General features: G+C 39.5%; 1 protein-coding gene and 1 long non-coding RNA gene across 2 annotated transcripts in view; both read right to left on the bottom strand.

Annotated features, from left to right (window-relative positions):
• Positions 1-14,080, bottom strand: part of ARHGAP42 (Rho GTPase activating protein 42) — a 153,346-nt gene that overhangs the window by 84,322 nt on the left and 54,944 nt on the right. The gene's annotated exons all lie outside the window — the stretch shown is intronic.
• Positions 3,143-10,830, bottom strand: LOC128074824 (uncharacterized). The gene is made up of 3 exons (XR_008203471.1): positions 8,947-10,830; positions 7,244-7,323; positions 3,143-6,494 (listed from the first exon to the last, which is right to left on the bottom strand). It is a non-coding gene; the product is annotated as an uncharacterized LOC128074824 (long non-coding RNA).

Genomic DNA, 14,080 nt, shown 5'->3' with positions numbered 1-14,080 from the left:
CACACCAGCAAAGGAATCCTGTGCTTGCTGAAGCATACTCCAGAAGAAACATCTGTGTACAAAAGGAGCCTAAATAAATTCAGAGAAGTTACACTTTATAACACAGTTGAAGTGAATGGGGAAAAAAAATGCAGAAATGAATGCAATATGAAAATTATTTATTTCAAAATTCAGCTTGTTCCCTACATCCTCTTTTCTTCTATTTCTCCCCTTCTCTCTTTGTAACATGAATATAAACAGTAAAATACAAAGCTCTTCTCGTGTGTCAAGTCAAATGGCAGATACTATCCCATGTATTGCAGATATCAAATAAGGATGGAAAGGGTCCAGAGGAGGGCGACTAAGATGATCAGGGGGCTGGAGCACCTCCCCTATGAGGACAGGCTGAGGGAGTTGGGCTTGTTCAGCCTGGAGAAGAGAAGGCTGCGGGGTGACCTCATTGCAGCCTATCAATACCTGAAGGGAACCTACACCCAGGAGGGGAGTAAACTCTTCAAAAGGGCTGACAACAGCAGGACTAGGGGAAATGGATCAAAGTTGAAGGAGGAAAGATTTAGGTTGGATGTTAGGGGGAAGTTCTTTACAAGGAGAGTGGTTAGGCCCTGGAACGGGCTGCCCAGGGAGGTTGTGGATGCCCCGTCCTTGGACGTGTTCAAGGCCAGGTTGGACGGGGTCCTGGGCAACCTGATCTGAATGTGTACGTTTGGTGGCCCTGCTAGGCAGGGGGGTTGGAACTACATGATCCTTGAGGTCCCTTCCAACCCGGGTGATTCTGTGATTCTGTGATTCTGTGATGTAAATAGTGGCATGCTGTTAATTAGGCTTCAAGAGGAAATTAGGATGCAAAGACAGGCACTGAGGGAATTGCCCAGACACTGGTTTTAACAATACTGTTACTACTCTTCCACAGTAACTTTTAACAAACTTGACTTCATCCCTCTCACAGTATGCCTTGCCAAGAAACCGACTTGAATAAAGGCCCTCATTAGCAAGAAAAGCTTGGAGGATGGACGTGCTACTTGAACTTCACATTGCCAAAGGGTACCCAACTACTGGCAGTTTGCTGATTGCCAGCAGGGTACGCAAGCCAGCCCCAGAGCCTGACCATCCCTGGGTCTGCTGTGCTCCTGCTTCAGGAACAGCAACAAAGATGCACCTCCAGACACTGATCTGAAAGCTTAGGATATCAGCTTCTTCTACCACAGCATACCCACATTGGTTATCTTCACGTGTTCAGCTCAGATGGGACATGCCCTGGGAAGGAATTCTGCAGTAAGTATTCATTCAACTCTTATTTTATCTGCTCCCTGTTAGCTTTTGTGTAAAATCGTATTGTTAAGGTATTGTTGTGTCTTGAGCCTAGCGGTTATGGCCAGGAAAAGATCTGGGAGTAATTCAGGGTTGCTCAGAAATCTCCCTGCTGACATTTTGATGACTATTACCTTTGTAACATCATTTGACAACTGACACTGACTGAATCTGGAAAAGAGAAGCATGTTCTATCTATCTAAAGGAAGTTATGGATCAGTAGAACTGCATACTTAGTTCCTGTAATTTTTCAGGATGTTTTATTGATTTTCTTCCTAAAAATACCTTTCAATTAACCAAGAAAGTTTATTCCACATTACTCCTTCATTGCACAAAGACATATTTAAAGAATTTCTGTTCTGTGTGTGTCCTATATTCCTCTTCTTCATTCAGTAAACTCTTGCTTACTGAATGCTTACTGAATTGCTCAGTGTGTTTGTCACTGCCCTCACTTATGCAAGAAGCTTTGCCCACCTCCCTGCCAAGGAAGCTTCTGATCTATTCCCAGTCTTCATCTTCCTTCTTATTTCTATCTGCACAATTACTTCTAATCTTCTACATAAGTGAGGTCAATGTATAAGTTGATGAAGAATGCTTTTATCTGTGAAAAAATTACAAAGATGTCTGAAGCATTTTCTCCTATTGGCTTTTTGTTTTCCAACAGAATCATAAATTTCTGTCCCTCAACAAACTGAACACTGCCTGGTGTCAAAGAAAAAGAAACAAACAAACAGAGCTCAGCTTGCTTTCATCCTCCTGAAAATATTAAGTAGCCAGAAATAAATCAGCAAAGGATACAGTCAGGGTAGGTGGCTAAGCATCTGTTGAGAGATGCCATTTCTTTTTATGGCTTACTCTATGGCTTGTCCCAGTGAAATTCGTAGAAGATAAAATAATTACAAGCACAACCACAAAGAAGGAAAAAGAGCTCCACTGTGTACTTACAAGTTTGGGTATTTATCTTTTTATCACTACCTCTAATGCAAACAGTCAAAATCTCTTGACTAGGCCGAGAGTTCAAACCATAAAGAAAGCAAAAGAAAACTTGAGAATGTCATCTCAGAAAACCAAAGGAAAGAAAAAAAATCTGTTTTTTCTTCCCTTTATGGAATTCAAAACAAACAAAAAAATCCTCAGCAGGAGTGTTTACAATGCATACTGCAGTGGGGGAAATGGAGCACTGAACTAAATAAGAAAAATAGACTTGTAATTCAAATATACCTATGTTTCACAATATTTTTAATAGTAAATGATTCTACTGAGAACACTGGTAAGTGCAGCTGTTTTAGTGTGTTAAAAATATCCTTCACCTCTTAAATGAATCTAAGAAAAGTACTTTTTCCACATGAATAAAAACCAAAACCAAAACCAAAAGCCCACAGATCTTCTTGCACCAGAGGAGAAATTTCTAATTTAGGAAATATAGGAATGCCTGTCTTAGCAAAGGAGTTGCGGTGGGCTTTCTTTCTTTGTTTGCTATTTTTATTATTATTACCACTTTATTTAAATTCAAATTCTTAACGGTTTCATGTATTAGATGATTAAGACAAATCTTTGTAAATAAGCAACAGGATTTACTTTACAAGGTTCTCACTTCAGACCTTGCCAGGCACTTTTATGCTGGCTGTTACAGCGAGGTATATTTCACCCCAAATAAGCTCTGCATGGTTATGATTTTGTCTCTCTGCTTTTCCAAGTCCTGATCTGTAAATGCTGTGGCCAAGCCTGTTTTTCTCGCTGAGCAGATGTCAACAAAGCTTCTCCAGAGTTCAGCAAATGCACACTAGCCAGACTCCTTGTGAGGTCCATTGCTATTTGAAGGGAAAGCTGGAAATCAATAAAAGAACAAATAAACACTTCTCTATCCAAAGCAAGAATCTTCTGACTTACTATGAACAGTAAAAACAATGTTTTTTAATTACTGCCCATTATCCCTTAAGGGATACTGAGCTGTCAGACTCACCACAGCATTTATTTTTAAAAAGTGTCATTTGTCAGAAATCCTGAAGCTAACTTGTCATATGCTTTCCTCAATAAACAGAAAGCGAGTGCCTTCTTTGGAAAGAGAACATGAAGAAATTAAGGCAGATGGGACAAGAAGACTGCACTTCAGCAACAGTCTTCTAAAAGAGATCAGGAGCTTGAGAACCTGAATGTCATCAGCAAATTCTTACCAGACCAAAACAGAAACATCCCAAATTTTTAACTGAAAGAAACAACAACAACAAAAAAAAAACAACAACACAAAGAAAAACCCCTAGATGAACATTTAATAGAGAGACAGTCAGAGACGGAAATAAATAAATAGATGTCCCAAGAAGGAAGCCGAGAGATGTTGGCAGAAATATGATTATTAGAGCTAAGTTTTTATTTTAAATTTTCCAAATTGCTAGAAACAAGTATATTTGACTTATGAGCTTCCTTGTTTTCTATAAAGAAACAGGAAAATTGGCCAGCTACAAAACTCTCCACAAAATTTAGGCTCCTGAGAATAATAAAAGCTATCTTCTTATAGCCTCACACAAAATGTCATGGCTAATAACTCTTAAATACAGCTCAGAAAGCAGATATTCATTAGAGAATGTCCTACTTCTGACTCTCTCCTCTTCCTGATAATTCCACTCCCTTAAATAAACAGAGACTATGTCTTTGTGAAAAGCATCTGGTATTCTCAGCTCATTATCATTACAGACATCTTTGAAATAATTTACTAAACAATATTTCATGACAATCTGATTAACTGTGGCTCAGGCTAAGAAGGGTCTGCGGTCACCGATTAAGTCAACAATAGTAAGTACTTACTCTTCCTCCTATATTACCTTTCACACTGGGCTCAGTCTCATTTTGTGCCTTAAACACTTCTGTTTTCCTTGGCAGATCATTTCACAATATAGTTCATCCTGAGGAAGTTTTCCTGACATTCAGTGCAAATTCTTTCCCAATTTCTTCCTGTCAGATGGTTGCTTCTTTTTAGCCAGATTGATGTAAGCAATGCACATATATTCCACACAAAGGAAAACAAGTTCTACTCATCAAGTGCAAAAGGAGAAGGTAAAATTCCCTCTTTTCATGAATTAATGCAGAAAAATGTAAAAGAGACAATCTGAGAAGTGTTGTATCAGATCCTTGGCTCACTGCTTTTAAACTCAAGAGTTTCTAAAATCCTTAGGTATGAGAATAAATACACAAACAGAAGCAAGCAAATTATGCACACATTATTTATACATAAGCTCAGTCATCCCCAGTACTCTGAACAATTCAAATGGTCAGTGTTTACAGAAATCATGTTTAATTTAGAATTATGTATACATATATATATATATAAATCTTTATCAGTTTGCAGTGAACCTGAGTCAAAATTAGAAACCTGTTTTTAGCCTTTAAATACCAATGAAGATCTCTGCAGTCCCTCTGCATGGGAGCCTGTGCCCATGCTCTGTAACTTGCACAGCACGGAAATGCTTCCTGGTGTTCAGAAGGAACCTACTGCATTTCAGTTTGTGCCTGTTGCCTCTTATCCTAACACTGGGCACCACTGACAAGAGCCTGGTTCTGTCCTCTTTTCAGCCTCATTTCAGGCATTTATGAACACTGATGAAATCCCCTTAAGCCTCCCCTTTTCCAGGGTGAGCAGTCCCAGCTCTCAGCTTCCCCTCATGGGAGAAATGCTTCAGTCTCCTCATCCCTTGGCCTTTTGCAGGACTCACTCCAGTATATCAAGGGCTCCCCGTTACCTGCAGGGCCCAGAACTGGACTTATCACTCTTGCTGTGGCTTCATTAATGCTCAATAGAGAAAACAGCATTAGACTTCTAGGTGCTAACCTAAGAAGTTTTAAAGATCATTTGGAAAATGAACCTTGTTAAGTGCAGCAGATAGTCCAATTGTGTTATCACAGTATATTTAGGTGCTACTTTGAAAAGAAACCATATTCCTGGAATTGATCATCCCATAATCGCTTCCATTATTTTTAGGATGCTATACAAGACTTAAAATTGCGACACAGTTGGAGAAACTTCTGTTTCTTCAACTAACTTTTGTTACGTGTTAAGGATCATAGTAACAGTAGCTCTCAGTTATTTTAGGAAAAAAAAAAAAAAAAAAAAAGATAATGATGTGGAGACTTTGCTCCTTTTTGTGATAGTTACAGAATCACAGAATAATTTGGAAGACCCAAAATCGTCTAATCTAAGTGTCCACCTACCAGTATTTCCCCACTAAACCATGTCCGTTGGTACATCTAAACATTTCTTGAATACCTCCAGAACGGTGACTCCACCACCTTCCTGGGCGGCCTGTTTCAGCACCTAACCACTCTATCAGAGAAGTATTTCCTAATGTCCAACCTGAATCTCCCCTGGCGTAACTTGAAGTCATTTCCTCTAGTCTTATCACCAGTTACGTGGGAGAAGAGGCCAACATTCACTTTGTCACAACTTCCTTTCAGGTAGCTATGTAGCAAGCTACGAGGTCTCCCCTGAGCCTCCTCTTCTCCAGACTAAATGATCTCACTTCTCTCAGCTGCTCGCTATAAGACTTGTGCTCCGGACCCCTCAGCAGCTTAGGCGTCCTTCTCTGGACACGCTCTTTCTTGTAGTAGGAGGCCTAAAACTGAAAGCACCCGAGGCACAGCCTCACCAGTGCCAAGTACTGGGGCGGAATTACTTCCCTATTCCTGCTCACCACACCATTCCTGATACAAGCCAGGATGCCCTTGGCCTTCTTGGCCACCTGGGCACACTGCTGGCTCATGTTCAGTTAAGTGTCAACCAACTCTCCCAGGTCCATTTCTTCCACACAGTCTTCCAGCCACTCTGCCCCAAGCCTGTAGTGCTGTGTGGGATTTTTGTGGCCGAAATGCAGGACCTGGCACTTGGTCTTGTTGAACTTCATCCGATTGGCCTCAGCTCAGTGATCCAGCCTCCTATCCTCAGGCAGATTGATGTCTCCTCCCAACTTGGTGTCATCGGAAAACGGAGGGTTTTCAATCCCCTCATCCAGGTCCTCAATAAAGACACTAAGTAGAACAGGTCCCAGCACCGCCCCTTGGGAAACACCATTCACAACAGGTCACCAGATGAATTTAACTCCATCACTGCTCTCTGGGCCGAGCCCTCCAGTCAATACTTTGTCCAGCAAAGAGTATATCTGTCCAAGCCATGGGCTGCCAGCTTCTCCAGAAGAATACTGTGGGAGACAAAGGTTTTGCTGAAATCTGGGCAAACTACGTCAACAGCCTTTCCCTCATCCACCACCAGGCAGTTCACTCCATTATAGCAGGAGACCAGGTTGGATCAGGACCTGCCTTTTGGGATTCTGTGATTATTGGGCCTGTTCTACACGCTGTGTGATCTCAATGAAGATGATTCTGTTCTACAACTTTCTCTGGCACTGAGGTCAGGATGACAGGCCATTATCACAGTAAGTTTTATTCCTGTATTGTCATTTTGGAAACAGGTACCTTGAAAAAAAACCTCTCCTTGTAGGGCCATGAAATTAATTTCTGAGTAGCAGGTCCCCCTTACTGGAAGCCTCACCAGGATGTTATAGAAAGTTATCACTACTGTTGCTCAAAACATAAAATGAGTGAACCTGAATATATACATATATACTTTATAAATACTTGCCAATCTACAGATATTACAGAGCTCAGATATTAGAAGAGGGTTCTAACTTTAGAGATACTTTGAATATTCAAAGTGCTTTATGTGAAATTTATGTTTATTACAAGATCATTCCCCAAACACAGGGAGAGAAAAAAGTTTAGGTAAAGAAATGTGGAGTAAAATTCAACTGACCCTGCCAAAAAAAAAAAAAAAAAAAAAGAAAAGAAATCCAACCAGACAAAATCTGGGATGCTTTAAAAGTGAAAGCAGCAAATCATACTGATGACTTTAGCCACCCAGGTCTCCTGTATTGCCATAGGAATATCTCACCATTGATACACTGCTCGTCCCTCCAACACTCTCCTTGAATAACACTTCTTTTTGGCAACTAGAGATGTGTTGTGTCATCCCTAGGGCAGCAAAAAAACATTCAGACACTTGGTATTTTCAGATCACACTAAAAAACATTGCATCAGTGGATAAGTGGTGGGCACTGGGACTAAGGAAGAAGAGTAACAGAATCACAGAATAGCTTCACAGAATAGTTAGAAGGAACATTAAAGGTTATTAAGCTCCAAGCCCCCTGTTGAGGGCAGGGTTGCCAACCTCCAGATCAGGCTGCAGAGAGCCCCAAACAACCCAGCCTGGAACACCTCCAGGGGTGGGGGCACCCATCCCTGTAAGTAGGCAGCAGTTCATTAGGCATCATTTAACACCTGACTGTTGCTTCCAGAGGCTGAGAATTGATACAGCAGCTACATGGAATTGCGCTGTCACTGCAACCATGATCTGATCAATCTGTGCTACCCCTGTGTATGAAAAAGAATTTCCACCTTCTCAGATGCTGTGGGTCACTGTGGGTAAAGGAGTCAATTCAAGTAACTGCAAAAGTGGGGTCAATAGCTCCTAACCTTCACTATCTGGGAATCACTTCGTGTTATACAGCACAGCTGCTGCAAAATAAAATGCTGAGACAGTCAGCCTGGTGGTTGAATGCTTTGCCTTTTGCTGTGCCTGCTTCCTGACCTAATCAACACCAATGAACCTCTAAAATCATTGTCAAAAAAAAAAAAAAATAGGTTGAGGAAACTCATTACTCTCAGATTCGAATGCAATTGGAAGTTGTATTTTGTTTTAACAAGGATTCATGAATGAACATGTCCAGGCACAAAGCCAAAGTTAGCCACAGTGTTTGTAATGGTCCTATGCCCAGGAACCCTTAACTCCCAGCTGGTAAGCACATATTCTCTCAGGAAACAAAAAGCACGTGTAAGAACATATAATGTATTTTCAGAGGAAAAGTAGGCTAGCTACAGATTTGAACAATTCAGAGATAAAGGAACTTTTGTTTGTGCTGAATCCATGGAAAATATTTTATTATGTCCATGCTATTGACTGTACTGCTTCGGTCTGCATACAATACACTCCTGTACCCAAGAGAAATTTCACGAGCTGATTAGAGAAGTACAATGTAGCTGCTAAAGCCAACTCCCTCCAACCACAGGAGAAGATTATGGTTTTCCTTAAAAAGAGGTATAATGATAAACAACCCATAAGAAAAAAAATATATAAGTTTATAGCTAGTTTAAATTGATTTTACACAATGAAATACAACTGCATACTTAGAAAGGTTTATTGATAGCTAAGGTTATTCAAGCCTCAAAGCTGCTCAGAAGTTATTTAAGCTTTATATGCTGAACAATTATGATTTAGAAGGTTCTGCCAATAGTCTGTGGTGAAAGTTTAAACTAAGTTTGGGAACAGGATGCAGGATTATGAGAGACATGCAGGAAATAGGATAGCACTTACTGTGACAAGACACTTAGAGCAAAAGGGCTAAAAACAGTTCCGTTCTTTGTTTATTTCTGCTCAAATGGGAGTGTGACTAATAGCAGAAGTCAATTTAGAAAGCTCTCGTTTAACTTGCCAACACAGTGTGAGAGCCAGCTTAGAGTGAGAGAAAGGTGTAGCATGCTCTGTATTTAAAAGGCAGCATTTTACTGAAGATCAGGTATCCAAAGAAACAGAATCACCCTTTTTTTAATCTACAATTCTAGGGGAGGCTGTAGTTGTAGCCCCATCGCTGGAAACCTTCCACATGTTCTCTTGTGATCTCTTTTAACCACTAGAAAAACAACTTCTCTTCACCACAGCTAGGTGTATCAAAAGGGCTGCAATGAACACAGCACAGTGTCAGACTACTGGCACTGATTTTGGCGGTCATGCTAACATAAGTTAGCAGGATTGCTGATGCTGCATTGCTTAATTATGCTCTCTTTGACTTGTCCTTTGCCCTCCGCTGTGATGCTGAAAGTTTTTGGCAATGTGGCTGAAAAACAACCAATGAAATGTTTTGTTTTGCTCACTGCCAGGTCATTCTTCTGGAGTGGGTGCATAAACTGGCACGGCTGCTGGGGAAGTAAACAAAACTGTTAATCACTTTCAGTCTTAACTGAAGTAAGAGCACTAGCTCAGGGATAGGCATCTAAAAGAGCTGTTCAAATAACAATAACTGGAGCTTCTACGGACACTTGAAAACAAAAAACAATCTAAGTGTTCTGCAAACCTTAAGACAACATCTCGATGAGAAGACTTCAAATGAAATATCTTTTGCTGGGCGGGCCATGCCTGTGGGCTCATGCAGATTAAACCAGATTAAACAAGAATACTCAGCTGCCTTGACTTTCAAAAAACTTTGTCAACTAGCTTTCTTCTGAAAAGATGTTAACTGATCTGTTTTTAGATGTATGTACCCTTAGGTACATAAAGCACTTGCATCTATTTCCACTTTTGATCACCTCTATCAAGACAGTGAATAAAACACAGATTCACAGATTATGCATCTGGGATTTAGATTATTCCAGAAAGCAGATTAAAATAAGAAAACTTCTAAAAGAAATTCTTCATAGGAACAAAGTACCTTTTCTCATACTGCCAAGAGAAGTGGAGATAAAATCAGAGTTCATTTAAAAAAAAAATAAGAGGCAGATGGTCAGATAAAAGCATGTTCTGGCATTATTAGTGATTAGTAATGGGTACAGCACATGCCCACTGCTACAAGCAAATCCATTCCATTCCTCTCCACAGCCACACATTAAATACATCACTTCATTGCTGGTGGGTTGGTTGCTCTACCAAAGATCTGTTTGCCTTGAAATACTCTTAAGTCCAAACACCTTTTTCTTTACTCCATCAAATGTCACCTAAGAAGACACTGGTTAGTGACATATACAAGCTGAACTCACAACTACCTGAATTACTACAGAGACTAAAATGTCATTACAGTAAAACTGTTCCAGATACTGTTCAGTGAATGCTTTTCAAAGCACTTTGGGAAGTTACTGTCTTGTAAAGCAACGTTCACTGAAACACAGAACGTGAAATGAGTATATGAAATTGAGAACAGATTGAATTTACAAAATGAAAAATACCAAGCAGCTTTCTAACCACTTACTTTGAACTTTGACTGAAGGATTTCACGTCTGTCTCTGAATGGTACTTTTCAAAACTGGACAAAAAACGCTATTTTGTGAATGTTCTCTCCTAATTGAAAAATGCTGTGAAGTACACCAGAAATTGTCTGAAATTTGGTTACAGTTAAATTTTTACTGCACAATTTTCAATAACCAATTCCTATTCTTATCTGTAGCCATTGCTGGTTAGTCAGTGAAGAACAGCACGAAAACAGCTACACATCAGCCTACTGAAATACTGTAAAAACCATTGCTTACAGATAGCTGTTAAATCTTTTAATAAAATGTCCGACAGTCCAAAGATCAAAGACTTGTTTTTATATTGCAATAAGCAGAAATCACCCCAGTACCTTCCTAGGTGGGATGTAATTGCAAATACAAGCACCTCAAGTATAGGAAGAGAAGAGGAGAAAGTTTAAAAGGTAAATGAAACAACTGTATTCATCTTCAGTGTGACAAGCATCTCTGACAAGCATCATGATTTAAAGAAGAATGGAAATTCCTTGTTTCCATTCTCAAGTAGAGCAAATATTAAAAGGATGACAATTATCAAAGCCTTCTTGCTCAGCCTGAGATATAGCAAGAGGGAAAGCAGCACAGCAAATTCTTCCTGATGAGCAAACCAGAGACTACATTGCGAATCTGCCCCCGGGAAGCCTGCAAGAAAGAAACAAGCGTCTCTCTGAATTCATTCTCAGTTAAAGTGATCACAGACTACACTGCCTGTAGACAACTGAATAGTTAAAATACTATCCTTTTTTTTTATATTAACTACATCTAAGAAATTACTATCTCTTTGACAGTAATGCTGTCCTGAAGGTCATTTTCCTTGAATGAGCTGAAGTGAGGGGAAGTAGTCGATAGAAAGTCAAGGTCAAAGGAATTATTCTTCCAGCTGGATCACTTCTTCAACTACATTCACTATAGTCAGACCAACACTTGAACCAACTCAGCAGAGAAGACTTGACTTCTTCTTAAATGAGTCAAGAAATATTCTACAAATAATAAAATAATATGAACACAAAAGCATCTTTCTAGCTGTTGCTCCAGTTCCCTCCCATTTTGTTTACACTGACAGTAATTCAGACAGGGAGCTGACTCAGATTTGGGTCTGAAATCTGGTTCTGAGCACCATTCATGAGAGAGGAGTTTTTGTAGCAGTTACTCCAAGTGTTCTACAGTGAAAACAGCAGAAAACCGCAAATTGCTGATGTTCAATCCTTTCTCTTCAGCAACAATTCCCAAGGCTAAGAGGCACAAACCTGAACAACACAGTATTATATGCTTTAAAAATTAGAATTCATATTATATATGGTAAGGACACATAGTATTTTTCTTCAGACGAAAAACATAAGCAAAAAATTAATCACTAAACTAAAACGGAAGAAATAAGCATGTTCGACAAAGACTGAAGAATCACCTAAATTATCTAGAAGGTAAGAACTGACAAAAAAAAACATACAATGTCAGTACATTATTTTTCAGTTCCTTTTTGAACATTTACTTTTGCCTACAGCATATCTAAAAGGTGTCAGTTTCTCTCCACATGTTTCAGAACACAAACTTAGGCTGGACTAATAGACATTTCCCTCCAACTAATCCTTTAGATCCTGACTTCCCTTGTCCAAATGACACAAGACAGCTAGGACTTAACCCGCTGATGCAGTGCTTGCATCCTTCTCTACACACAGACTCTTCCTGTCTACTTCCAGACATAGAAATAAGGTGTCATCTGTGAAGTCAGCAGGATTTGGCAACGGTAACTCTACCCTGAACCTAGAATAAAGCCCCCAGTAATATCACAGAATCACAGAATGGCCTGGGATGAAAAGGACCACCATGATCATCTAGTTTCAACTCCCCTGCTATGTGTAGGATCGCCAACCACCAGACCAGGCTGCCCAGAGCCACATCCAGCCTGGCCTTGAATGCCTGCACGGATTGGGCATCCACAACCTCCTTGGGCAACCTGTTCCAGTGTGTCACCACCCTCTGGGTGAAAAAACTTCCTCCTAATATCTAACCTAAACCTCCCCTGTCTTAGTGTAAAATAAATACAAATATATTCAGTAATGGGAGAATTAAGGACGAAGGTTTTTTCCTTTTGTTTCTCTAATATTTCTTATAGTATTTGCAAATTACTCAGATCAGAAAGCAGAACTTCTTTATGGTAAGGATGTTGGAGCACTGGAACAGGCTGTGGAGTCTCCTTATACGCAGATATTGAAGAACTATCTGGATACCTGCCTGTGTGACCTATTGCTGGGAACCTGCTTTGCAAGGAGACTGGACTCAATCTCTTGATGTCCTTTCCAACCTCAGCAATTTTGTGATTCTTTGGCAGAATTTGAAGTAAACAGCTGCTGGGAGAGGAGTGAGAGCAGCTGTGCTCGAGTTCAGCTGCCCATTAGGGCCACCACAGAGCTACACTGAATATAACGTAACACTCAAAATAATACATTCAGTACTTCAAATTAATAAGGGATCTCAAGAAAGAGAAAGTCAGTAACATGAACCAATCCATCTACAGTGCCCAAACAGCACTAATTCCATGACAGAAACAGGAACTGTTATTTTATTTTAGTCCCAGTACATTTCTGTTTGTTATATATTTTGCTAACAGTATCAAATGAGTAGGAAATATAAATAATGCCAGAATACCTAAAATAAAAAGTGTATCATTTCTATAAACAAAACAATGAAAATTCAACAAGAGCAGAAGGAAATTATTTTAAGTATGTCCCCTTGATATAGACCAAAGCATTCACATGAAGTTAGATTCTTGCAAATCTCTATTGTTCCCTAATAATCACTAGGAAATAGAGGCCATTATTTTACATGCCTTGCTGGCTTGCTCCTGAAGACACTGGAAAGGCAGCATGCATAGCTCTGACTTCTTATTCCATTGGTACACTGCTTGTAAATCCCAGAATTCAGAATCCAGCATTTGTCAACAGCATCAGGAGATTAACAATGTGGAATGACATACAGCAATGTTCTGTATTATAAAAGGTGTCTTACAAGTTACTGCTTCCTCCAATTATGTTCTAAGAGGAAGTATTTGGTGCACAATCACTGTTTTTTCTAAGACTGTGGTTCCTCTTCATCAGCAAATAAAACCGCAGACATGAGAAATTTACCCACAATGATCACCAATTTATTACTGCTACCAATAATAATGGCTGCAAAGCTTTAGGAAACAGAATATTTATTTCTATATCACACAGCACTATCTCATCTCATACTTCAATGTCTTTTCCAAATAATACTGTCCACATTACCTTATTTCACTAGTTTCTTCCAAAGGAAACAAAAGCAAGTTTTTCTCAGTTATTCATTTAAGAAAGAATGAGATGCTAAGCATTCCTCAAGCTATTTTCTAGACCATTGGAAAGAATTGTGTTCAGTGGGCAACCATTCCAACGCTTGCACTGTCTGCACTCACTGAAACAAAACCAATTTTCTCTCTAAAGAATTTAACAGGCAGTAACCAAAGCTATTCAGATGAAAAATAAACTAATAATATCAATCTGCACGTTCCACATTCAAATCTAATTTATGCTTTTACATGCACACTTGCCAGGATCATAAATACATCAAATTCAAAGCAAGAAAACAAAATCATTAGCTAGTAAGTAAATTTAACATCTATCAATCCATACTGCTCTACATTCAGCATTAGCTGATAGAACAC

This window comes from Tympanuchus pallidicinctus, unplaced genomic scaffold (assembly GCF_026119805.1).
Source record: "Tympanuchus pallidicinctus isolate F22 unplaced genomic scaffold, pur_lepc_1.0 scaffold11, whole genome shotgun sequence".
NCBI lineage: Eukaryota > Metazoa > Chordata > Aves > Galliformes > Phasianidae > Tympanuchus > Tympanuchus pallidicinctus.
The sequence above is the reverse complement of the archived record's forward strand: the minus strand, read 5'-3'. Positions and strand labels throughout refer to the sequence as shown.